Raw genomic sequence first — 24,773 nt, 5'->3', positions numbered from 1 at the left:
TTTCTGTTTTTGTTGTTGCCATTGTGAAAGACAGGTTTTTGTCTCTTTGAGGGCCTGGCCTTTAATTTTGTTGACACAAGGGCAAGTGTGGACTAATTCACTCATTCCAGTGTGAAATGAGTTCAGACCAGCTGATTTGGGTTCACAGTAAAAGATAATTTGGATCTGAAATGAGAATCTCGATCAGAGAAACCACAGGCTGGTTGGCAGGAAGAAATGGAAAAATCTGCACTATTGGTTGTGCTTGGGTGTGGTTTTATGAGAAGAAATTGAGGCAGCCCAGGAGAAAACTGTGAACGTTAAAAGTTGAGCTGTGGAAACTTACTTTAAAACAGATGTGAATCATTTTGGGATCTTGTTTTCTGGGAAATGGTTCAAACTAATCCTGCTATTCTTCCTGTATTGAACATTTCTTCAACAGCATGGTTTTCTGATAAATCATTGAAAATCTTCAGTCTTAAAGTTGGGTTGCCAATCATCCAGAATTACCCAGGAGACTGCAGAAACTTGCAATAAATCTGCATGATTACACAGGCGAGACATCACAGGCTTGTTCAAGAAGGTGGAGTTTGTTTTCCATTTGACTTCATTAGTTATAAATACATTGGAGGAGGGCTGGGAACGTGGCTGTTTGGGGTAGACAGGAAGGAGCTCATTTGAAATCCAGTAATACATCCAGAATTGCTTGCCCTATTTTTCAAAGAAGGCAAAAAAAAAAGACATTTGTTGGCATACCATTGGTCAGTCTTTAATGTAGTATCCTAGAATCCCTACAGTGTGGAAGCAGGCCATTTGGCCTATCAAATCCAAACCGACCCCCTGAAATGCATCCCACACCGTATCCCTGATCATATCCCTGTAACCCTACATTTCCCATGGGTAAGCCACATATCCTAACATCGCTGCACACTATGGAATTTAGTGTGGCCAATCCACCTAACCTGCTCATCTTTGGACTGTGAGTCGAAACCCACACAGACATGGGGAGAATGTGCTAACTCCACACAGATATTTGCCTGAGAGCAGAACATCTAAAAAGGTTCAGGATAGGACCATAGTTTCGCTGTCCTAAAGGATGGAAAGCTGTTCATGATGAACTGATTACCTTTCTCTCAAAATTTGACCCTCTTGCCTCTTGCACCAAACTGTAATGTTATCTCTGACATAACTTGGCCTGTTCTACCAATGAACAGCTTGGAGCTTGAATGGTTAAATTACCCAGGAATTACTATCACCCATCTGAACTAGGTCAGCAACTTCTTTGTGAAAAATTTGAGTGAGTGCAAGAAAAGTATGATGTTAGCAGAACTGAGAGGTTATAATTATCCAAAATGGTATAACAGGCTGTGGATGATTTATCTGGAAAAGAGACTTGAGAGTTGAAGTGATAGAAGTCACTAAAATTATAGAGAAGTCTGAAGTGGTAAATGTGGTGCAAACTTGTCTCCAAACAGGGTGTTTAGCCTAATGCAGCAATGCTTGTTGTCTCCTGTAACATAATGTGGATATCGAGGTACTAAAAAACCCAACTGAGATGTGTTATGACTATTATGTATAAACATTATATTCCTCAGGCAACAAGTGTCTAGGCTAATGTTAAACTGTCAATTTACAACAGTGCAACATGCTTCTAGTAGAGTTTCATGCTTCAAGTGTGCACAGGTAAGATGGAGTATGAGACCTTTATACCCTCTGATCATATTATGATGCAGTATTGATATCATGAACATGAGAGTGTACTAACTGACTATTAGACCTAACTAGGTGATGGCCTCATGATGTTATTGTTGAACCATTAATCCAGAGACCCAGAAAAAGTTCTGGGCACCTGGATTTGAATCCCGTTGTGGGAGATCGTAAAGTTTGAATTAAACAAAAGGTTTGGAATGAAGAGCGTAACGATGACCGTGAATCCATTGTCAATTGTTGTTTAACAACCCAACTGGTTCACTAATGGCCTTTAGGGAAGAAAATTGCCATATTTACCTATTTTGGCATATATGTGACACCAGACCCATAGCAACGTAGTTGACTCTTAACTGCCATCTGTGATGGGCAGTAAGTGCTGGCCTAGTGAATGAATTTAAAAAAAAAGATGTTTCCATTTGTGGAAGGGACCAAAAATAAGGTTTGATGAGTGTAAGAGAGTGTTTGTCTGATGGAAAATGTGAGAGCCACTTTTGTTTAACCAGAGGGTGTTGTGAATGTTGAACTCATTACCACAGGGAGTGGCTGAGATAAATAGTATTGGTACCTGTTTTAGGACGAGACTGGAGAAACACTTGAGGGATTAATTTATAGAAGGACATTTTGATTGGATGGGAGGCAGCTTGTGTAGATCACCAACACTAACACAGGCTGGATGAGAATAGTGAGTTGTTTCTGACCTGTACGTTCCATCTAATCTGTTGAACAGGAGGGAATGCACAAACTGAAGAACACCAAGGAATGAGGGTAGACCCTGTAAACCATCAATTTGTTCCACAATTTAAAATGATCACAGACAATCAGCCACCTGAACTCCACTTTTTGCCCACTTGCCATATTTCTTTTTTCAGTAAGAGGCCTAGGAGCTATCTGTCTCCTTTTAAATCCATTCAGTGTTGGAGCATCGACAAAGTTCTTCAACACACTACTAGGAAAGAACAGGATAGATAAAGGTAAACTATTTCCACTAGTTGGGGATTCCAGAACCAGGGGAGCATAGTCTGAAACTTAGGGCCAGATTGTTGAGGAGAGATACACAAAGGAGGACAGACGTTTAGAACTCTCTTCCACAAATGGTAATTAATACTAGATCAATTGTCAGTTTTAAATCTGAGATAGATCAACTTTTTCTAAGCAAAGGTATTAAGAGATATAGGTTAGAGAAATGCAAACAGGGCTTGGCCACAGATCGGCCATGACCTCGTTAAATAGTAAAACAGGCACGAGGGGCTGAATGGCCTGCTCCTGTTGCTGTGTTTCAGGCCAGGACATTCCAAAGATTCAAATTCCCGTGTAAAGAAATGTTTCCTCGTTTCAACTGGATGATCAGCTTCTCGTCCTGCGACTATCTTCGTAGATTACCGAGCCCAAGAACAATCTATCAGCCCTGAACAAGTCTCCTTCAGAACCGTGATTATCTCAATGATGTCATACTTTTGTCCAACCAGCCCATGCTGAACATAATCCCAAACTAAACTAGTCCCACCTGCCTGCTCCTGATCCATATCCCTCCAAACCTTTCCCATTCATGTAATTATCTGAATGTCTTTTAAACGTTGTAATTGTACCCACATCCATCACTTCCTCAGGAAGTTAATTACACATGTGAACAGCCCTCTGAGTAAAAAAATTGTCCCCATGACATTTTTAAATCTCACTCCTCTCACCTTAAAAATGTGCCCCTTGTCTTGAAATACCCCATCCTTGCAAAAAGATAAGTACAATTAACTCTATCTGTACCTCTCATGATTTTGTAAACTTCTGTAAGGTTGCCTCTTAACCTTCGACACTCCAGTGAGAAAAGTCCCAGCCTATCCAGCCTTTCTTTGCGACTCAAACATTCCATACTCAGCAACATCCTGGTAAATCTCTTCTGAATCCTCTTCTGCTTAATAATATCCTTCCTATTACTGTTTATGCAGTTCTTTGTCCCTAAAGGTCATGTCCTCAGGATACAGATAGAGTACATGTGTGGGTAAAACTTTGGCAAGGAAGTATAATGTGGGAAAATATAAACATACCATTTTGACGGAAGTTTTTTTTTCTAAATAAGTCATTCAAGGGGACATGGGCATTGCTGACTATTGTCCACCCACATTGCTCTGGATCTGGAATCACATTTAGGGTAGACCAGGTAGAAGGGGCACTTTCCTTCCCAAAGCACAAACCAGATGGGATTTTCCAACAATTGGCAATCATTAAACTCTTAATTCTAGATTTTTACTGAATTTAAATTCTGCCTTCTACTATGGCTGGGTTCGAACACAGATCACCAAAACAGACTCTAGGCCCGAAACGTCAGCTTTCCTGCTCCTCTGATGCTGCTTGGCCTGCTGTGTTCATCCAGCTCTACACCTTGTAATCTCACCAAAACATGACCTGGGTCTCTTTGTTAGTAGGTTAATGATAATGTCACCAGGCCATCATGTCTCCTTTGTTAAAAGAGAAAAGCAATAAATTAATTAAATGGGGACTGTAAAACTTAGTGGAATTTTCCATCCCCTGAGCGCTGTGGACCGTGTTGATAAAGTCTGGTAAGGGCAGTGAGGTCAAGAACATAAGGTCCCATTTTCTAACCAAGTGTTGAGCAGTGAGAAAGAATTCTCACCAGTGAGCAGCATGGCCAAAATGAATGGATTATCACCCTCGTTATTACATAATCTCATGTTATTAATATGCTCTTTCCATTCTCTCAGCCAGGACATTGCTGGGTCTGGAAGGTTTGAGTTATAAGGAGTAGCTGTATAGGCTCCCTGGAGCATAGGAAGTTGAGGGGTGACCTCATAGAGGCCAAGAAAATCATGAGGGGCATAGATAAGATAAATAGTAAAGGTCTATTCCCCAGAGTAAGGGAGTTCAAAACTAGAGGTTGAAGGTTTATGGTGACGGGGGAAAGATTTAAAAGGGACCTGAGGGGCAACGTTTACACACAGAAGGTGGTGCATGTATGGAATCAGCTATCAAAGGAATGATGGAGGAGGTACAATGAGCCACATTTAAAAGAAATTTGGACAGATACATGAATAGGAAAAGTTTAGAGGGATATGGGTCAAATGTAGGCAAATGGGACTAGTTTAGCTTGGGAAACTTGATTGGCATGGATGAGTTATACTGAAAGGTCTGTTTCCATGCTGTGTGACTTTATGACTCTATGAACACAATTCCTGATATGAAAGTCAGAATAGATACCAGGAAGCTCAAACGTGCTGTTTGCTCCTCCAGGTCTTCATCTTGGATATTCAGCAGCAGCAACTCCATGGGCAGTGACCACAGACACCCTGCTTAATAGGACCTTGGCATCTAGCTTGTGCCAGCCTCTCAGATCCCTTATCTGTTTATGTATGAACCTGCACTTTCAATGTTGTACTTCGCAGCAAGCTGGCACCTTTCAGTGTAATGTTGCTGCAAAGACTATTTTCACACAGGGACAGGTACCCAGCTTGGGGACCAGAAGCTCCTCACTTGCTTTGGAATATAATAGAATCTCCTCAGTGTGGAAACAGGCCCTTTCGGCCCAACAAGTCCACATTGAACCTCAGAGCATCCCACCCAGACCCATCCCCCTATAAACCACCCAATCTCCACATCTCTGAACACTACGAGCAATTTAGCATAGCCAATCCAGCTAGCTGGCACATCTTTGGAATGTGGGAGGAAACCGAAGCACCTGGAGGAAACCCACTCAGACGCAGGGAGAATGTGTAAACTCCACACAGACAGTCGCCCGAGGGTGGCATCAAACCCAGGTCCCTGGCGCTGTGAAGCAGCAGTGCTAACCACTGTGCCACTATGCTGCCCCTTTTCTTAGTGCTCCTTTTAGTGCCCCTGTCTCTTAGTGCTCATTCACATTCAGCCTATTTAGATGTTCACAGCATCTCTGCTCTACCTTACATTTTTGCATTTTGCCCCTTATCCAAAGCTGACATTGTATTTCTGTTTTGCTTTGCTTTTATAGCTGCAACACAAAGCACGCACCATGTTATGAAAGCCAGCAGTGATCAGTCAAGAGCAGCTTACTGGCTGCCACCATTCTCCATCAATCTCAAATCTGTACTGAGTGCCAATCGAGTCTGCATCAAACACACTGCACGTGCATTAACTAAATGGCCATGTCTCAATATTTAAAGGGAGTAGCCCAAATTCAGGTCAAGGAGTACACCCATAAAACAGAGGGTCTTCATCACGGTTGTTGGCTGTCCTCCAGCAAGTGAAGGCTTGTGGGCCCTGGCACAGTAAACCCAGGGCACTGTCTGATATCAGTCCAGGGACTTGGGCATGGTCACCCTGCCACTTGAGGTGCTCATGGCTAGGATGCTCGCTTGTTAGGGGGTGAGGAGCAGAAGGATTAGAACCTAATCACTTGCCTTGGCTCATTTTGGCCCACTGTTGGGCCTTTTGTCCTGAAAAGGGACAAGGGCAGTGCTTGTGAGATGAAAGTAGATGGCACTGCCAGAGTAGGAACAGGCCCTTAGGCCGACTATATCCATCAACCTTGATGCCATTTCTAAACTAACCCAATCAGCCTGCACATGGTCCATATCCTTGTATTCTCTGCCTGCTCATGTGGCTCTCTAAATGCCTCTTAAGCAGTGATATTGTATCTGTATCTACCAACTCTGCTGGCAGCACATTTCAGGCACCTGCCACTCACTGTGTTTTGTAAAAAAACTTGCCTCGAACATCTCCTTTAAACTTTCTCCTCTCACCTTAAATGTATGCTCTGTTAGTATTTTAAATTTCCACCTGAGGGAAATGCACTCCAACTATCCACAGTATTTATGCATCTATTAATTTAATATACTTCTATAAATTTGCCCCTCAGGCTCTGCACTCTAGCCAAAAAAAACAAAGCTTGTTCAACCTCCCCTTATAGCTATTACCATCCAATCCAGGCCAACATCTTGGTCAGAACAAAAAAAACTGCAGATGCTGCAATCCAAGGAGATAAAAAGGAGGCTGGAAGAACATAGCAAGCCAGGCAGCATCTGGAGGAAAGGACCAATCAGAATCATAGAATCACTACGATGCAGAAGGGGACCATTCAGCCTATCTGGTCCACGCTGAACCTCTGAAGAACATCCCACCCAGACACTCACCCTATCACATTTCCCATGGCTAATCTACTGAGCCTGCATATCCCTGGACACTATGGGCAGTTTAGCACGGCCAGTCCACCTAATCTGCACATCTTTGCACTTATCCATACACATTTACATATGCTACACATAGCATAGACTCTAATCACACACCCATACATACATGCCATCTTACACTTACTGCAATGAAATGTGTATAACTTATATGTACGCTTAAAATTTAAATTGCAAAATGAAGACAGCTAGGACATTTGAGGGAATAAATCACCCCGGGGAATGGTTGAGTTGATTAAAATTTCCGCACCAAAACAGTTTGGTTAGAAATCTGCACGTTATAGAATTGAGGAAGTGTAGGTTCTCAAGCTTGTGAGAAGTTCATGCTGGCAGACTGGAAATGACTGCTCGAATTGCCTCCACGGGAAAAATCCTGCAAGGTGTCAGTTCAGCAGAACCTAAAGATATGAGATAAGGGTGTAATTTTTTTAAAGATAGAGTCTCTGTAGTAGATATTTGGAAAACCGGCTGAACTAGTTATGCTGCATGCTAAGATAATTGCAATCAGTCTCCTATAATTTAGATAAGTTTATTAACAACAGAAAAGTCTTTAGATAAAGAAAATGTGCAATGTCTTGTAAATATCTCACTGACTAACTGTCATGTTAATGATCTATAATCAAAACAAAACTAAACATATGATCCATCAAGGCAGGCTTCATTTGGGAAGCTGACGTTATAGAATCCCTGCAGTGTGGAAACAGGCCATTTGGCCCAACAAGTCTACACCTCCCCTGGAAAGAGCAACGTACCCAGTACCATTCCCCTACCCCTGCATTTCCCATGTCTAACCCACCTAAACCTAAACATCCCTGGACACTACGGGCAATTTAGCATGGCCACTCCACCCAGCCTGCACATCTTTGGACTGTGGAAGGAGACCAGAGCACTCGGAGGATACCCACACAGACAAGGGAGAATGTGCAAACTCCATACAAACAGTTGCCCAAGGCTGGAATTAAACTTGGGTCCCCGGCGCTGTGAGGCAGCAGTGCTAACCACTGAGCTACCCATTTTTATGGTTAAAGACATGGACAGGGACACATGGACACATACTTTTTTACAACTGTGCCATGCTTAGAATTAGGAACTCTAATCTATTCGCAATACAGTTCCTTCCTGTTGGACTTGAGTATGAAATTATAATACAACGACTGCTGGCTGTAAATACAGCATTATTTGATTCTAAAAGACATTTTTGAATGGAATCATACTCTACCTGCTCAGATTAGAGACAAAATAACAACAGATATTGGAATCTAAGGCAGACAAATGAGAGGCCGGAAGAACACAGCAAGCCAGGAGCAGTCAACATTTCAGCTATTACCATTGTTCAGGACTGCATATGAGGATGGCAAAGCTGCAGATAAAGAGGTGTAGGGGTAGCAGAATGGTGTTGATATGTGGACGCCGTTAGTAGGCACGACCTGGTTGGCCGATGGGAGGGATGAATCTGGTTGGTGGCTGGAAGAATGGGTGAGGAAGTGGAATGAAAGGGAGGAGGTGAGGCTGGAAAGGGAGCCAGGGGATGTGTGGGAAGGTTATTTAAAATTGGAGAACCCAATGTTGTAGGGTGCCCAGGTAAAAGATACGGTATTGTTCTTCAATTTGTAATCTAAGTCACCGCAACAGTGGATGAGGCCAAGGAATGACATGTCGGTGGTGGGTGGGGGGATGGGAGGGTAGTTGAAATAGGCATGACCAGGAGAAGATGCTATGAGAAACGGTCACTTCGTCTATGTTTTGTCTCACCGAAGTAAAGAAGACCACATGGGGAATACTGAATGCAGTAAATTAGGTTGGAGGAGATGCAGGTGAAGCTCCTCTCACATGGAAGGACTGTTTAGGGCCCTGGATGGAGGTGAGGGATGTGGTGTGTGGACAGTTGTTACATCTTTTACGGTTACAAGGGAAGGTACTGGGCGGGTTGCAGTGGTTGGTTGGAAGTGTGGCACAAATTAATGAGTAGCAAAAGGAATGGTCCTTGCGGAAGGCAGAGAGGTGCGGAGTGGAAGATATTCCAGGTGGTGGGGTCTCATTGGAGTTCGCGGAAGTGTTTGACGATGGTACATTGGATGCGGAGGCTGGGGGAATGGGAAGTGAGGACCAGGGGTGCCCTATCTTTATTACGTTTGGACAGGGGGGTGGTTGGTGAGTTCTATTCAGCTGCAACCTGACTTGCCAACATTTTATATCAATGTTCCAACTGCTGAAGGCAAGCACGCCATTTGCCTTCTTTATCCAGTCGTGTTGCCACTTTCAGGGATCTATGAATTTGCACCGCAAGATCTTCCTGTATATCAAAGCTCCAAAGAGTCCTACCATTTACAGTATACTTTCCTCTTGAACTTGACCTCCGAAGAAGCAACACTTCACACTTGTCCAGATTAAACTCCATCTGCCACGTCTCCACCCAATTTCAAACTGACCTATATTGTGTTTGATATCCTTCCTCACTATTCACAACTCTAATTTTCATGTCATCTGTCAACTTTCTAATTAGGCCACCATTATAAATGACTAATCCTTTATAAAAGTTCCAAACCACAGAGGTCCAAGCACTGGTCCTTGAGGAAAACCACTGGTCACAGGCCTCCAGCCAGAAAAACACCCCTCCACAACTACCTTCTAAAACTAAGTCAATTTTGTATCCAACTTACCAACTCAATGTGGATCCCATGTGACTAAATCTTCTGAATCAGCCTATTAAGAGGGATCTTGTCCAATTCCAAGGTAATGCGACTTACTGTGCAGAATGGAATAGGTCAAGACTTTCTTCCTTCACTGCTGGCATTCCTTTGGAAAGGGGTGGCTGCTGTGACCTCAGTGGAAACCTCTGACCAAGCTGGCAGGTTTTGGTGTGTCCTCCACTCCTGTCCCTGGGAGTAAAAGATGGCTCTGGCCTGCAGCATCCCATCCCCCAAGACCTCCAGGTGCCTGTCCTCAAAGGATTGAGACAATTTCCCCTGAGCTGCCGGAACTGAAGCAAATGTCACAATGTGCAGCGCAGTTCCCAGACTGGCAGTACTTGACTTGGATGCACAGTGGCCTTTTAAAGATGGAGCTGGTGACAGGAATCCAAAGATGGGTGGGAAGTCTATCTGTCCACAGTTAGTGGGAAAATTGGGCTAATATCAGCTGAGTGGAGGAGAACAGGAGAGTGGCTCATAGTAAATGAAGCAAGTTAGGAATGTTAATGGAGTGAACCCACTTGGCCACTCAACAAAATGACATATTTTCTGGAACATATTTGGATGTCGCCCAGTGATACAGATCGATCAACGCTCCTGATTTGTTCTTTGTAAATGGTAGGCAGGCTCTGGGGAGTCAGGTATTTGCAGAATTCCCAACATCTGAGCTCCTCATGGATCTGGACAGGACAGATATTTGTGAGATGTTTCCTCTCGAGTGCACTATTTAAGTGTGAGGTCTATCTTTTACAAATGAGAATTATTGTTTTCCTCAGCAGGGCATGAGGCTACAGAGGTCTCTTCCTTGGTAAGCTGTGTAGGCGGAATCATTGAGTTTACTCAAGGCTTGCATAGATTTTTGATAGACAAGAGAGAGTTATGGCAGGAGAGTAGAGCTGAGGCCATAGCCAGATCCACCATGATCTTTTTCTATGGCAGAACAGGTCTGAAGGGCCTGCTGAGGATTCTGATTGCCATTTCCAAAACAACAGGCTTATCCCATTTTCTGAAGAAAGGTCCCAAACTGAAACATCGACTTTCCTGCTCCTCTGATGCTGCCTGGCCTGCTATGTTCATCCAACTCTACACCTTGTCATCTCAGATTCTCCAGCATCGGCAGCTCCCTCTATCTCTGAGGCGTATCCCATTGCCAGCTAGCATTTCCCACAATACAGAAACAGGCCATTCAGCCCAACCAGTCCTTCCTGGGAATTGTGCTTCATGTGGGTTTCCTTTGCCTTGCAATATCTTGCCCTATTACAGACCCACTTCAAGCTTTGCTTGCAGAATTTAAACATATTTTCTCAAGCAAAGACAATATTGGCCTTCATATTAAGAATGCTGAAGTAATTTTAGTTTAACCCTATTTCTTTTTATCATGTAGTTTGATGCCTCACTGAATTTGGGGACTTTTTGGACTGGTCAAGGAGAAAGCAAAATCAGGGACCGTCTGCAAACTTAACTTCAAAATACATTATTTGTTGCCCATTAGTATAATATTGCTGTACATGGTAATCATGGATACATTAGGCTTTGAGCCTATTGTTATTTAAGGTAAGGAGTAACCTGTATTATTCATGATTTCATGTATCTGATTTAGCTGTTGTGAAGCTCTACTGGAGTATTTCTTTCAATGTAGAACGTTACTTCTAATGAACCTTAAGTCCGAGTACACTGAGATTTGTGCTCAGTGATGTGACTCTTTGTGATGTTATCACAAGTGCTGCCAGGATCTAATGCCCTTTGCACACCACGGTTCAGCACAAAATTGAAGGGGTCAGGTTTGAACTACATCATGAATTGGTTTGGAATAAAGTCCACAGAATTTACTCTGTTCACAATCCTGAAAAGAAAGCGATTGACCTGAAGCATCATCTCCGCAGTTCTTGTGAAGTGTTTCCAGCCTTCTTGCTCCCATCAGCTTGTCTCTGCATGCATTGGCTTAATACTCAAGTGACTAGTTGAGGGTGTGAAAGGTTTGCGACACTGTGAAATGTTGACTACATCACAGCTTAAGTTGTATCTGTGGTTGTTGAACGGATCTAGTGTTAGGCAAGGTGAAAGTTGCTCAACAAGCAAGCTCCTGACCAAATTCAACCCCAACCCCACAGCATAGAATGTAAGGCCACAAAGGGCACCTGTTGCTTTGCTTAAGCAGACACTTCTAGCAGAAGCTTGAAGATCAAAGTCTACAGTGTACTGACTTCTTCCACTGTTCCTTAAGCTCTGCCATGGTTACTTCCTCCAATTTTCACAGCTCCCTAACTGATACAATCTAACCACTAACTTCTGATTATTTCAGTGACCACTTGTTTGCTGGCTGTCTGTCTTACCAAATGATGTCACTTCCTTCAACCTGTTCTGCTAAATCGAACCACCCTGATCTTCTTTGGAATTACTGGCAGACACTAATATTGCACAGGAAAATCTTTACACTCAGAGGGTTGTGAATCTTTGGAAATCCCTCCCACAGAAGGCTGTGAAAGTTCGGTCTTTGAGGATATTTAAGGTACTGTTTGACAAATTTCTGGTTATCAGGGTTATGAGGATGGGTGAGTAAAGGACAGGTTCGATCAGCCATGATCATTTTGAGTGGCAGAGCAAGCTCAAGAAGTTAAATGGCCTACTCCTGTTCCTGTGTAAATTCAACATGAAATCTGGATTTACGCTGCATACTTAAACACTTATGATGCAGCAATTATAAGAAGGAGATTTAGACCTAAGCTGTTGAAGACTGTACAAAATTACATGTTTGTTTTTAACTATAAAGTTGGATCGAATAATCATAACATGATTTGCAAAACAGTCGAAAACGTGAACAATAGCAGTTGGTTTGAACTGGAGGCTGCTGCTCCAAGAGGCAAATGAGCAGAAATGCTCAGAAAGGAGATAATGAAATGTGAGGCTGGATGAACACAGCAGGCCCAGCAGCATCTCAGGACCTGACGTTTCGGGCCTAGACCCTTCATCAGAGAGGGGGTTGGGGTGAGGGTTCTGGAATAAATAGGGAGAGAGGGGGAGGCGGACCGAAGATGGAGAGAAAAGAAGATAAGTGGAGAGGAGAGTTTAGGTGGGGAGGTAGGGAGGGGATAGGTCAGTCCAGGGAAGACGGACAGGTCAAGGAGGTGGGATGAGGTTAGTAGGTAGGAGATGGAGGTGCGGCTTGGGGTGGGAGGAAGGGATGGGTGAGAGGAAAAACAGGTTAGGGAGGCACAGACAGGTTGAACTGGTTTTGGGATGCAGTGGGTAGAGGGGAAGAGCTGGGCTGGTTGTGTGGTGCAGTGAGGGGAGGGGACGAACTGGGCTGGTTTTGGGATGCGGTTGGGGAAGGGGAGATTTTGAAGCTGGTGAAGTCCACATTGATACCATTGGGCTGCAGGGTTCCCAAGCGGAATATGAGTTGCTGTTCCTGCAACCTTCAGGTGGCATCATTGTTGCACTGCAGGAGGCCCATGATGGACATGTCATCTAAAGAATGGGAGGGGGAGTGGAAATGGTTTGCGACTGGGAGGTGCAGTTGTTTATTGCGAACCGAGCGGAGGTGTTCTGCAAAGCGGTCCCCAAGCCTGGTTTCCCCAATGTAGAGGAAGCCACACCGGGTACAGTGGATGCAGGATACCACATTGGCAGATGTGCAGGTGAACCTCTGCTTAATGTGGAAAGTCATCTGGGGGCCTGGGATAGGGGTGAGGGAGGAGGTGTGGGGGCAAGTGTAGCATTTCCTACGGTTGCAGGGGAAGGTGCCGGGTGTGGTGGGGTTGGAGGGCAGTGTGGAGCGAACAAGGGAGTCACGGAGAGAGTGGTCTCTCCGGAAAGCAGACTAGGGTGGGGATGGAAAAATGTCTTGGGTGGTGGGGTCGGATTGTAGATGGCGGAAGTGTCGGAGGATGATGCGTTGTATCCGCCCAAAGAGGATCCCCCTCGCTCTCACACAGCACCCCACCAACCTCCGGATACAACGCATCATCCTCCGACACTTCCGCCATCTACAATCCGACCCCACCACCCAAGACATTTTTCCATCCCCACCCTTGTCTGCTTTCCGGAGAGACCACTCTCTCCGTGACTCCCTTGTTTGCTCCACACTGCCCTCCAACCCCACCACACCCGGCATCTTTCCCTGCAACCGCAGGAAATGCTACACTTGCCCCCACACCTCCTCCCTCACCCCTATCCCAGGCCCCCAGATGACTTTCCACATTAAGCAGAGGTTCACCTGCACATCTGCCAATGTGGTATACTGCATCCACTGTACCCGTTGTGGCTTCCTCTACATTGGGGAAACCAAGCGGAGGCTTGGGGACCGCTTTGCAGAACACCTCCGCTCGGTTCGCAATAAACAACTGCACCTCCCAGTCGCAAACCATTTCCACTCCCCCTCCTATTCTTTAGATGACATGTCCATCATGGGCCTCCTGCAGTGCCACAATGATGACACCCGAAGGTTGCAGGAACAGCAACTCATATTCCGCTTGGGAACCCTGCAGTCCAATGGTATCAATGTGGACTTCACCAGCTTCAAAATCTCCCCTTCCCCAACCGCATCCCAAAACCAGCCCAGTTCGTCTCCTCCCCTCACTGCACCACACAACCAGCCCAGCTCTTCCCCTCCACCCACTGCATCCCAAAACCAGTTCAACCTGTCTCTGCCTCCCTAACCTGTTCTTCCTCTCACCCATCCCTTCCTCCCACCCCAAGCCGCACCTCCATCTCCTACCTACTAACCTCATCCCACCTCCTTGACCTGTCCGTCTTCCCTGGACTGACCTATCCCCTCCCTACCTCCACCTATACTCTCCTCTCCACCTATCTTCTTTTCTCTCCATCTTCGGTCCGCCTCCCCCTCTCTCCCTATTTATTCCAGAACCCTCACCCCATCCCCCTCTCTGATGAAGGGTCTAGGCCCGAAACGTCAGCTTTTGTGCTCCTGAGATGCTGCTGGGCCTGCTGTGTTCATCCAGCCTCACATTTCATTATCTTGGATTCTCCAGCATCTCCAGTTCCCATTATCACCAATGCTCAGAAAGGAACTGGATAAGTGCTTGAGGGGAAAGAATTTGCATAGCTCTGGGAGACAGCAGGACAGGAGCAATAATACACGTACAATAGACCAATTGTGCACCTTCTGTGCTGACCATTCAATGGTTCGTACATTCTCTGAGCATCATGGAGACATTGGAATGTTACTGTTTGTATTTCCAGTGAATTGTGTTGTTTTTGATCATCTGTTTTTAATGTGGGGATATTGTTGCTATGATGATATTGATATTGAACATCAGTGACCTTTTATTATAAAAGAATTTGAATTTAGGATGGCTTAATGGAGGTTGTACTGTGTACAGTTTCTTCCCCTGAGAAAATATCTGCTTGCAGTAGAGGTCCACCGGACTGATTCCTGAGATGGCAGGTTTGTTTTCTGAGGAAAGCCTCGTAATTTGGCTAAAGACTGGCATCTGTGATGCTGCAATCCTCAGAACATCTGGCTGAACATTGCAAATATTTCTGCTTTATCCTTTGCACTGGCCTAGGCTTCTCCATTGAAGACGGAAATATTTTGTGGAGTTTCTTAATAAACTACCTATCACCATTCATGACTGGATGTGGTGGGGCTGTGGAATTCAGGTGTGATCTATTGTGTGTGGGACTGCTTAGCTCTGTTTGTCACTCGCTGCCTGTCCTGTTTGTGCATGCTAGTAGTCCTATTTTGTAACTTCAGGTACACACCTCATTCTTTTTAGGTTGTGTCTGGTGCTGCCCTGGGCAAGCCTTCTTACACTCTTTGTTGAACCAGGACTGATCACTTGGTTAGTTGGTATTGGCTGAAAAGGGGCTTTATGAGAAAGTGAAGTTGCAAATTGTCTCAAATACAATTCTACTGCTGCTGATGGCCCACAGTACCACCAGAACAGTTCTGAATCTATCCTATGTAGCATGATAAGGTACAAACTGTGACAGAAATACTCTCAAAGCTTTCACAGCCTTCTGTGGTTGAGATTTCCAAAGACTCACAACCCTGCAAGTATAAAGATTTTCCTGCGCAATATTAGCATCAGCCAGTAATTCCAAACACAACATTAAAGGAAAGCTTGTGGCACAGTGGTAGTATCCCTACCTCTGCATTAGGAGGGCCAGGTTAAGGTCCTACCTGCTCCAGAGGTGTGTAATAATATCTCCAAACATAAGGACATAAGAACTAGGAGCAGGAGTAGGCCATCTAGCCCCTGGAGCCTGCCCTGCCATTTAATAAGATCATGGCTGATCTTTAAGACTCAGCTCCACTTACCCGCCCACTCACCATAACCCTTAATTCCTTTACTGTTCAGACATTTATCTATCCTTGCCTTAAAAACATTCAGTGAGGTAGCTTCAACCACTTCACTGGGCAGGGAATTCCAGAGATTCACAACCCTTTGGATGAACGAGTTCCTCCTGACCTCAGTCCTACATCTGCTTCCCTTTAGTTTGAGGTGATGCCCCCTAGTCCTAGTTTCACCTGCGAGCGGAAACAACCTCCCTGCCTCCACCTTATCTATTCCCTTCATAATCTTGCTTGCACCCTTGTAGGTTCCATTACATATTGTTCAAGGAAGTTATCGCGGATGCATTCTATGAATGCCTCCTCAAGGCTGCCATAACTGAACTGGTTTGACCAATCAATATGCAGATTAAAATCCCCCATGATAACTGCTGTACCATTTTACATGCATGAGCTATTTCTATGTTTATTGCCAGCCCCACCACAATGTCATTATTTGGTGGCCTATAGACCACACCAACAGTGACTTCTTCTCCCTGCTATTCCTAATTTCCACCCAAATGGATTCAACATTTTGTTCAGTAGAACCTATATGATCTCTCACTACCGCCCTGATATCATCCTTAAAAATCAGAGCAATACCACCTCCCTTACCTTCCTGTCTGTCCCTCTGAACAGTTTGATACCCCTGGACATTTAACTTCCAGTCATGACCATCCTGTAACCATGTCTGTGTAATGGCCACTAAATCATACCCATTTGCCATGATTTGCACCGTCAACTCACCCACCTTGTTTCGAATGCTCTGAGCATTCAGGTAAAGTGCCCTTATGCCAATTTTTGCACCTTCTTTTTGGGTCCTATTACCTCCATTACTGACAGCCCCTGAGTTCTCCTTCCCTTTAACTTTTTCCCTAATTTTCAAGGAGTTGAAGCTTCCTTGTTACTTGCTAACCTGCTGCTTTGCCTTACATTAATTGTTATTGTCTCTCTACGCTTACTTCTCCCTTCCCCCCTACTTACTCGTTTAAAGTCCTATTAACCACCTGTTTACCCTTCTCGCAAGATCACTGCACCCGGCCCTGTTTAGGTGGAGTCCGTCCCAGCGGTGTAGATCCCTCCGGTCCCAGAACTGATGCCAGTGCCCCATGAAAAGGAAACCCTCTTTCCCACACCACTCTTTTAGCCACAAACAGGTCGATTCAAATCATTGGTTAAATATATTTTTAAAAAAGCACGCATACCGTATGCTTTCTTAATCAACTTATCTCGCCCTCGTTGTTTGAACTTTTGCTTAATGCTTGAGAAAACCATGATTCATTGAGTTGGAATGTGTCTCAGCCCTCTTTTGCAGTCTCATTGTTTTCTGTTGTTGAATAAGAATACAGAATTGTAAATGGTGAGGTTACCTGGAGTGTAATGGGTTAACCTAGCTCGGCAGTTCTGTCCTGGGTCACTGTGAACCTCAGTACTTACAGGAGTGAGGGCGGATTTATTCTGGCAGTTTAAAGTTTTGAAGCTTTTCAACCTGAACTCCCTCTTCTGTAAGTTAAACCTCCTTTTTCGAAGTAAGTGTAAACCTGTTTGGCTGGCAATTCAAGCGAAGTCACTGACAGGAGTGATGTTTGTAGTCGATCAGTGTGTGTCAGGCGCTTCGTTTCCATTAGCTGGGTCTAAAGTGCACTCACTTCCTGGGAGATTCATCTCACAAGTCGCAGCTTGAATGCTTGGAGATACACAATCCCTCAACCATCAGAGAGCAGGGAAGGACAACATATCAGCAAAGATTGGTGTAACTGGAAAATACTGGGCTCTTCAGGAAGTGATCTGTCAGACTACCTGAAGGAGAAGGTAACTGTGCAAAGCTACTTTTCCCCAAGCTCTAAGAGTAAAATGACTTGCATTTATGAAGTGCTACTGGATGATCCAGAGTACCTCTAGCACTTATATATACCTCTTGGATAACATATGTTTCATGCAAATTGTCAGTATTGGCCAGGACATTGGGAGAACTTTTTAAAACTTATTTATAGGCTATGGACATTTTTGGCTGATCTAGGGTTTGTCTATCCTAGCTGTCCTTCAGATGGTGGTGGTGAGCTGTCTCCTTGAGTTGTTGCAGGCACTGTGGTATCATTACACCTGTAATGCTATAAGGGAAGGACTCCCAGGATTTTAACATAGTGACAGTGAAGGAATGGTGATAAATTTCCAAGTTAGGATGGTGAGTGTCTCAGAGGGGAAAATAGCAGTCAGTGGTGTTTCTATGTATCTGCCACCCTTATCCTCCTGGATGGAATTGGTGGTGGGTTTAGAAGGTGCTATTCAAAGAGCTTTGGAGAATTTCTGCAGGTAATCTTGTAGTATACTTCTGTTATTGAAGTACAGGAATATGGAGGTACAGGTTTGATCGGCTGCTGTGTTACAGGGCAACTTGCTTGCTGTCATATCATGTTCAAGGGAGTAAAAGCTAAAAATCTCCTAAGGGTTGTGTGTGAACTTTGGCCTGAGTTGTGAAGAAAACATGAACTGGATCAGGAGGAGTAACTCGAGCAGGAACTGGGCTTGGAGCCATAGTGTTATCCAGTAGTTAGAGCTTAGGAGGATGCCATTCAAGCCATTAAGTCCATACTGGCTCTCTGTAGAGCAATACAGTCAGTCCTAATTCTCCACGCTGACTCTGCATGGCCCCTGCAAATTTCATTTTCCTCTACTGCCCATCTGATTTCCATTTTTGAAGTTATTGATCCTTGCCACTTCCTACCGCTATTGTGGGCAGTGAGTTCCAGCTTGTTTTCATTCTCGGTGTAAATATGTCCAACATTGTATTTCCCCTCCACCCCCTACCCAAAACATATCTGTGCTCCGAGTACTTGCACCATCACATGTTTCCCCACTTTAACCTTGCACCCCGCAATCAAATATCCTCAGTTTGAGAACAAACACTCTGCTGGCAGGGGTCATACCTGACATTTAGGAAGATGGTTGTGATTGTTGGAGGTCAGTCATTCTAAGCTCTAGAATACCTCTACAGGAAAGCCTCAGGAGAACCTAGACCCAAATACCTTCAGCTGCTTCATCAATGACAGTCCCTCCGTCCAGAGATCCCACTCATTTTCTTTTTATAATCTTCTTCATGAACCTCCAATCTGTGGCAGTGACTTCTGGAATGGGAAATCAATGCTACTTTGAACAATAAAGGAATTAAGGTATTATGGTGAGAACGCGGGTAAGTGGATCTGAGTCCACAAAGAGATCAGCCATGATCTTATTGAATGGCAGAGCTGGCCTGAAGGGCCAAAAGGCCATCTCCTGCTCCTAGTTCTAATGTTTTTATGTTCTAGCACAGTGATGGCTATGTAGCCCCTCACTGCAGCTTAGAGGGATTGTCGCTTCCCTCATGAGGTCAGAGGTGGTGATACATACTCATTAGTGAATAACATTCAGCACCATTCTCATTCCTCAATTTACTGAAGCAGTCCATGTCCAAATGCAGCAAGACCCAGATAATATCTAGGTTTGAGAAGTGGCAAGCAACATTTTCACAACTCAAGTTCTATGCAGTGACTATTTCCTACAGAGAAAATCTAATTATTGCCACTTGACTTTCAATGGCATCACCGTTATTGATTCACCCACCATCTACATCCTGTTGGTTATAACAGGACTAACCATACATTCTGGCTCCAAGAGCAGGTCAGAGGCAAAGAATCCTGCAGTAGCCAGTTCACCTCCTGACACCTGGAGCCTGTCAACCACTAACAAAGCACAAGTTAGGAATATGATCAGAGATAATAGGAACTGCAGATGCTGAAGAATCCGAGATAACAAAGTGTGAGGCTGGATGAACACAGCAGGCCAAGCAGCATCTCAGGAGCACAAAAGCTGACGTTTCGGGCCTAGACCCTTCATCAGAGAGGGGGATGGGAAGAGGGTTCTGAAATAAATAGGGAGAGAGGGGGAGGTGATGGAATGCTCAGAGTTGCATGGAGAGTGCAGTTCCCACAACACTCAAGAAGCTTGACATCATCCAGGTCAAAGCAGCCTGCTTAATTGGCATCACATGCATAAACGTTCACTTCCTCCACACTGATGCAAGCACACACACACACACACACACACACACACACACACACACACACACCCCTACATCTATGGGGTGAATTCGAATGTGCAGATACATTCTATTTTGTTCAAAAACACACAACTTATAGACAGTTAGTCAATATGGCATTTTATAAATTCCTACTTTAGAAATAAAACCAGTCTGACTCCAAACCAAAATACAAACAGATTCTAAACAAGGCCTCACACCTAGCATGCATTGTCTGACCTAAAATGTCACCTCCTCTTTACACTAGCAACACCTTTAGTTCAGTCAGGGCAGTGACTTGAAAGGAATTTGGGAATTTGAGATATGTATATTAATCAATTAAAACCATCTAGTTATTAAAGATTTAACAGCATCTTAGATTTGTTTAATACATTCTCGTCAGTAGTGTGACCCTTTGATCTTTTACTCATAAATTGTGTGTCTGATACTGTTAGGTTCGTATTTCAGAGACTCTCACGGACTTGATGCAATAGCAAGACACTGATGTGGCTACAAAATCACAATCCTTTAATATTTAGCAAGTACAAGCTGTGGAGGATGGCTGTACTCAACCCAGCACAGAGTGCTGAGTTACGTAAGTGATTCTCCCTGAACAGCGGACAGTCCCTGCTTTTTATACTCTATTTTGGCTGATGCATAAAACAGTTACTACATCTGAAATGTAAAGAGAACAGGATACAGCATTGATCAACATTGACAGAATGCGATTTCAAGCCGCCAAAGTGTCTGGCTTGAACAATGGTCACTGACCTGGTCACTTCAGTAGAAACAGAAGTTTCGTACCTTTCCAGAAGTTTCACCCCTTTACAGAATTACAGATGTCAAACACCTTTACAAATGTTTCCCACCCAATCCTATTCGGGCAGGAAGTTTAAGACATTTTCCACATACCCCTGTGTGAGAAGATAAGGGGCATAAAAATTAATGGAATGTTATCCCATTAACATCTCAATACAACCTCTCTCATTAACACCTGAAGAAGGAGTGAGGCTCTGAAAACTTGTGTTTTCAAATAAACCTGTTGACTATAACCTGGTGTCACGTGATTTCTGACCTTGTCCACCCCAGTCCAACACCGGCACCTCCACATCACTGAAGCACAGCAATAGCAACGTGTACTATCACAAGATATGCTGCAGAAATTCACCAAAATCCCAATAACTTTTACCACCTAGAAGGACAAAGGCAGCAGATACATGGGAACACCACTGCCTGCAAGCCACTGCACTGCCCTAACTTGGAAATATTTCTCTGTTTATTCAGTGTCATTGAGTCAAACTCTTGAGATTGCCTCCCCAATAACACTGTGGTATCCTAACTGCAATGGCTGAAGGAGACAACTCACTGTCACCTTCTTAAGGATAATTAGCAATGAGCGATACATGCTGGCCCAGGATGAATCTAATAGAAATATTGCCTACAATCCACTGTTCTTAAATTGACCTTGACACCTATATTTCTCTCCATAGGCTGCAATTTTATCGAAGCTGACACCGACCCTCCAAATCCATTAGCCTCCATTTTGTAAACCATCTTTTTGCACAGTGTTTGTCAATTTTTTTCCGAAGATTCAAAACTACAACATTTGGTGCATTCCCTTCATCCAAATTCTCTGCTACTTCATTAAAAAATTTCAAGCACAAGTACAATTAGCATGTTACTACTCTGTGCTGGCTCTTCTTAATGAACTGAAATCATCTCAAGTCTGCATTGAATATTTTCCCACTGATTTATTCTTTCTGGAACATTACCCACCATTGATGAAATGCTAACCAGTATGTGATTACTGGGAATGTTGTGTGACTGGAATAAAGACATCACATTTGCCACTTACTGATTTTCTGGCACCTCCTTCATCTTATTTAAAATTCGTTCATGGAATGTGAGCATCTCTTGCTAATTTAAGATTTGTTGCTCACCCTTTTTTGGTTAAGAGTTAACTTATGTCAGTGTGGGTCTGGAGTCATACGAAGACCAGGCCAGGAAATATTAACTGATTTCCTTCCTTTAAGGATGTTAGTGAGCCATATGGGCTGGACCTTATCTGGCATGCCTGTCACTCCAGACCCACAACAATGTGGTTGACTTTTAACTGCCCTCTGAGCAATTAGGAATGGGCAATAAATGCTGGCCTAGCCAGCAACACCTACATCCTGTGAGCAAATAAAAAATGCTTGCCCTTAACTGAATTACTTCATGGGTCATTTCAGGGGACTGTTAAGAGTCAGTCACACGGCTGTAAGTCTGAAGTCACCTGTAGGTCAGACCAGATAATGGCATCAGAGTTACCTCCCTAAAAACATGAGTGAACCAGATGGGCTTTTATAATAAATGATACTAGCTTCATGGTCCCATCATTAAGACATGATTTCAATTTGAGGTTTATGAATTGAACTCAAATTTCACCAGCTCCATGATGGTAACAACGTGTAGAGCTGGATGACACAGCAGACCAAGCAGCAACTTAGGAGCACAAAAGCTGACTTTTCGGGCCGAGACCCTTCAACAGAAATGGGGAAGGGGAAGATGGTTCTGAAATAAATAGGGAGGGAGAGGGAGGTGGATCAAAGAATGTAGAGGAGAAGATATTTGGAGAGGTGACAGACAAGTTAAAGAGGTGGGGATGGAGCCAGTAAAGGTGAGTGTAGCTGAAGAGGTAGGGAGGAGATAGGTCAGTCCAGGGAGGATGGACAGGTCAAGGGGGGGCGATGAGGTTAGTAGGTAGGAGATGGGGGTGCAGCTTGAGGTGGGAGGAGGAAATAGGTGAGAGGAAGAAACAGGGTTAGGGAGGCAGGGTGAGCTGGGCTGGTTTTGTGATGCGGTGGGGGGAGGGGAGATTTTGAAACTGGTGAAATCCACATTGATACCATCAGGCTGCAGGGTTCCCAAGCGGAATATGAGTTGCCGTTCCTGCAACCTTTGAGTGGCATCATTGTGGCACTGCAGGAGGCCCAGGGTGGACACGTCGTCTGAGGAATGGGAGGGGGAGTTGAAATGTTTGTGTGGGGGGTGCAGCTGTTTATTGCGAACCGAGCGTAGGTGTTCTGCAAAGCGGTCCCCAAGCCTCCGCTTGGTTTCCCTGATGCAGAGGAGGCCATACTGTGTACAGCGGATGCAGTATACCAGATTAGCAGATATGCAAGTGAACCTCTGCTTGACGTGGAAAGTCTTCTTGGGATGGGGTTGAGGGAAAAGGTGCAGGGGCAGGTGTAGCACATCCTGCGGTTGCAGAGAAAAGTGTCGGGTGTGGTGGGGCTGGAGGAGATTATGGACCAGACAAGGGAGTCACAGAGCAAGTGGTCCCTCCAGAAAGCAGACAAGCTTGGGGAGGGAAAAATGTCTTTGGTGGTGGGGTCGGATTGCAGATGGCGGAAGTGCCCGAGGATGTGTTGGATGTGGAGGTTGGTGGGTGGCATGTGAGGGGGACGGGGATTCTTATTGCGGGTACGGAGTGTGAGGGATGAGTTACGGGAAATGTGGGAGACACGGTTGAGGGCATTCTCGACCACTGAGTGGGGGAGGTTACAGTCCTTGAAAAACGAGGACATCTGAGATGTACGGGAGTGGGATACCTCATCCTGGGAACAGATGCGGCAGAGGCGAAGGAATTGGAAATGGGGGATGGCATTTTTGCAGGAAGGTGGGTAGGAGGAGCTGTATTCTAGGCAGCTGTGGGAATCAGTGGGCTTGAAATGGATATCGGTTTCTAGGTGATTACTCGGGATGGAGACAGAGAGGTCCAGGAAGGAGAGAGAGCTGTCAGAGATAGTCCAGGTGTACTTAAGGTTGGGGTAGAAGATATTGGCGATGTGGATGAACTGTTCGAGCTCCATGTGGGAGCACAAGGCAGCACCAATAGTCATTAATGTAACGGAGGAAGAGGTGGGGTTTAGGGCCAGTGTAGGTGCGGAAGAGGGATTGTTCCATATAATCTACATGCTCACACACCACCCCACCAACCTCCGGATTCAACGCATCATCCTCAGACACTTCCACCATCTGCAATCCGACCCCACCACCAAAGACATTCTTCCCTCCCCACCCTTGTCTGCTTTCCGGAGAGACCACTCTCTCCGTGACTCCCTTGTCCGCTCCGCACTCCCCTCCAACCCCACCACACCCGGCACCTTTCTCTGCAACTGTAGGAAGTGCTATACCTGCCCTTACACCTCCGCCCTCACCCCCATCCCAAGAAGACTTTCCACATCGAGCAGAAGTTCACTTGCACATCTGCTAATGTGGCATACTGCATCTGCTGTACACAGTGTAGCCTCCTCTACATCAGGGAAACCAAGCGGAGGCTTGGGGACCGCTTTGCAGAACACCTATGCTCGGTTCGCAATAAACAGCTGCACCTCTCAGTCGCGAAACATTTCAACTCCTCGTCCCATTCCTCAGACGACATGTCCATCCTGGGACTCCTGCAGTGCCACAATGATGCTACCCGAAAGTTGCAGGAACAGCAACTCATATTCCACTTGGGAATCCTGCAGCCCAATGGTATCAATGTGGATTTCAAAAGCTTTAAAAGCTACCCCCGTCACCGCATCCCAAAATCAGCCGAGCTTGTCCCCGCCTCCCTAACCAGTTCTTCCTCTCACCTATCCCTTCCTCCCACCCAAGCCCAACCCCCATCTCCTACCTACTAACCTCATCCCACCCCCTTGACCTTTCTGTCCTCCCTGGACTGACCTATCCCCTCCCTACCTCCCCACCTACAGTCACCTTTACTGGCTCCATCCCCACCTCTTTAACTTGTCCGTCTTCTCTCCAACTATCTTCGCCTTTCTCCATCTTCGAACCGCCTCCCTCTCTCTCCCTATTTATTTCAGAACCTTCGTCCCTTCCCCCATTTC

The 24,773-nt window shown here is 45.0% G+C and overlaps 1 protein-coding gene across 4 annotated transcripts in view; it reads left to right on the top strand.

Annotated features, from left to right (window-relative positions):
• LOC125457787 (phospholipase D1-like) overlaps positions 1 to 24,773 on the top strand; it is a 169,598-nt gene that overhangs the window by 10,247 nt on the left and 134,578 nt on the right. Inside the window, exon 1 of one of the 4 annotated variants that reach the window (XM_048542382.2) lies at positions 11,952 to 12,056. The exons of 1 other annotated variant lie outside the window; for it this stretch is intronic. The gene's annotated coding sequence lies outside the window, so the exon portion shown is untranslated. Of the gene's footprint in view, positions 1 to 11,951; positions 12,057 to 17,257; positions 17,348 to 17,381; positions 17,655 to 24,773 lie in introns of those variants that run through there. 2 more of the 4 variants (XM_048542383.2, XM_048542381.2) reach the window with 2 other exon arrangements.

This window comes from Stegostoma tigrinum, chromosome 14 (genome assembly GCF_030684315.1).
Source record: "Stegostoma tigrinum isolate sSteTig4 chromosome 14, sSteTig4.hap1, whole genome shotgun sequence".
NCBI lineage: Eukaryota > Metazoa > Chordata > Chondrichthyes > Orectolobiformes > Stegostomatidae > Stegostoma > Stegostoma tigrinum.
The sequence above is the reverse complement of the archived record's forward strand: the minus strand, read 5'-3'. Positions and strand labels throughout refer to the sequence as shown.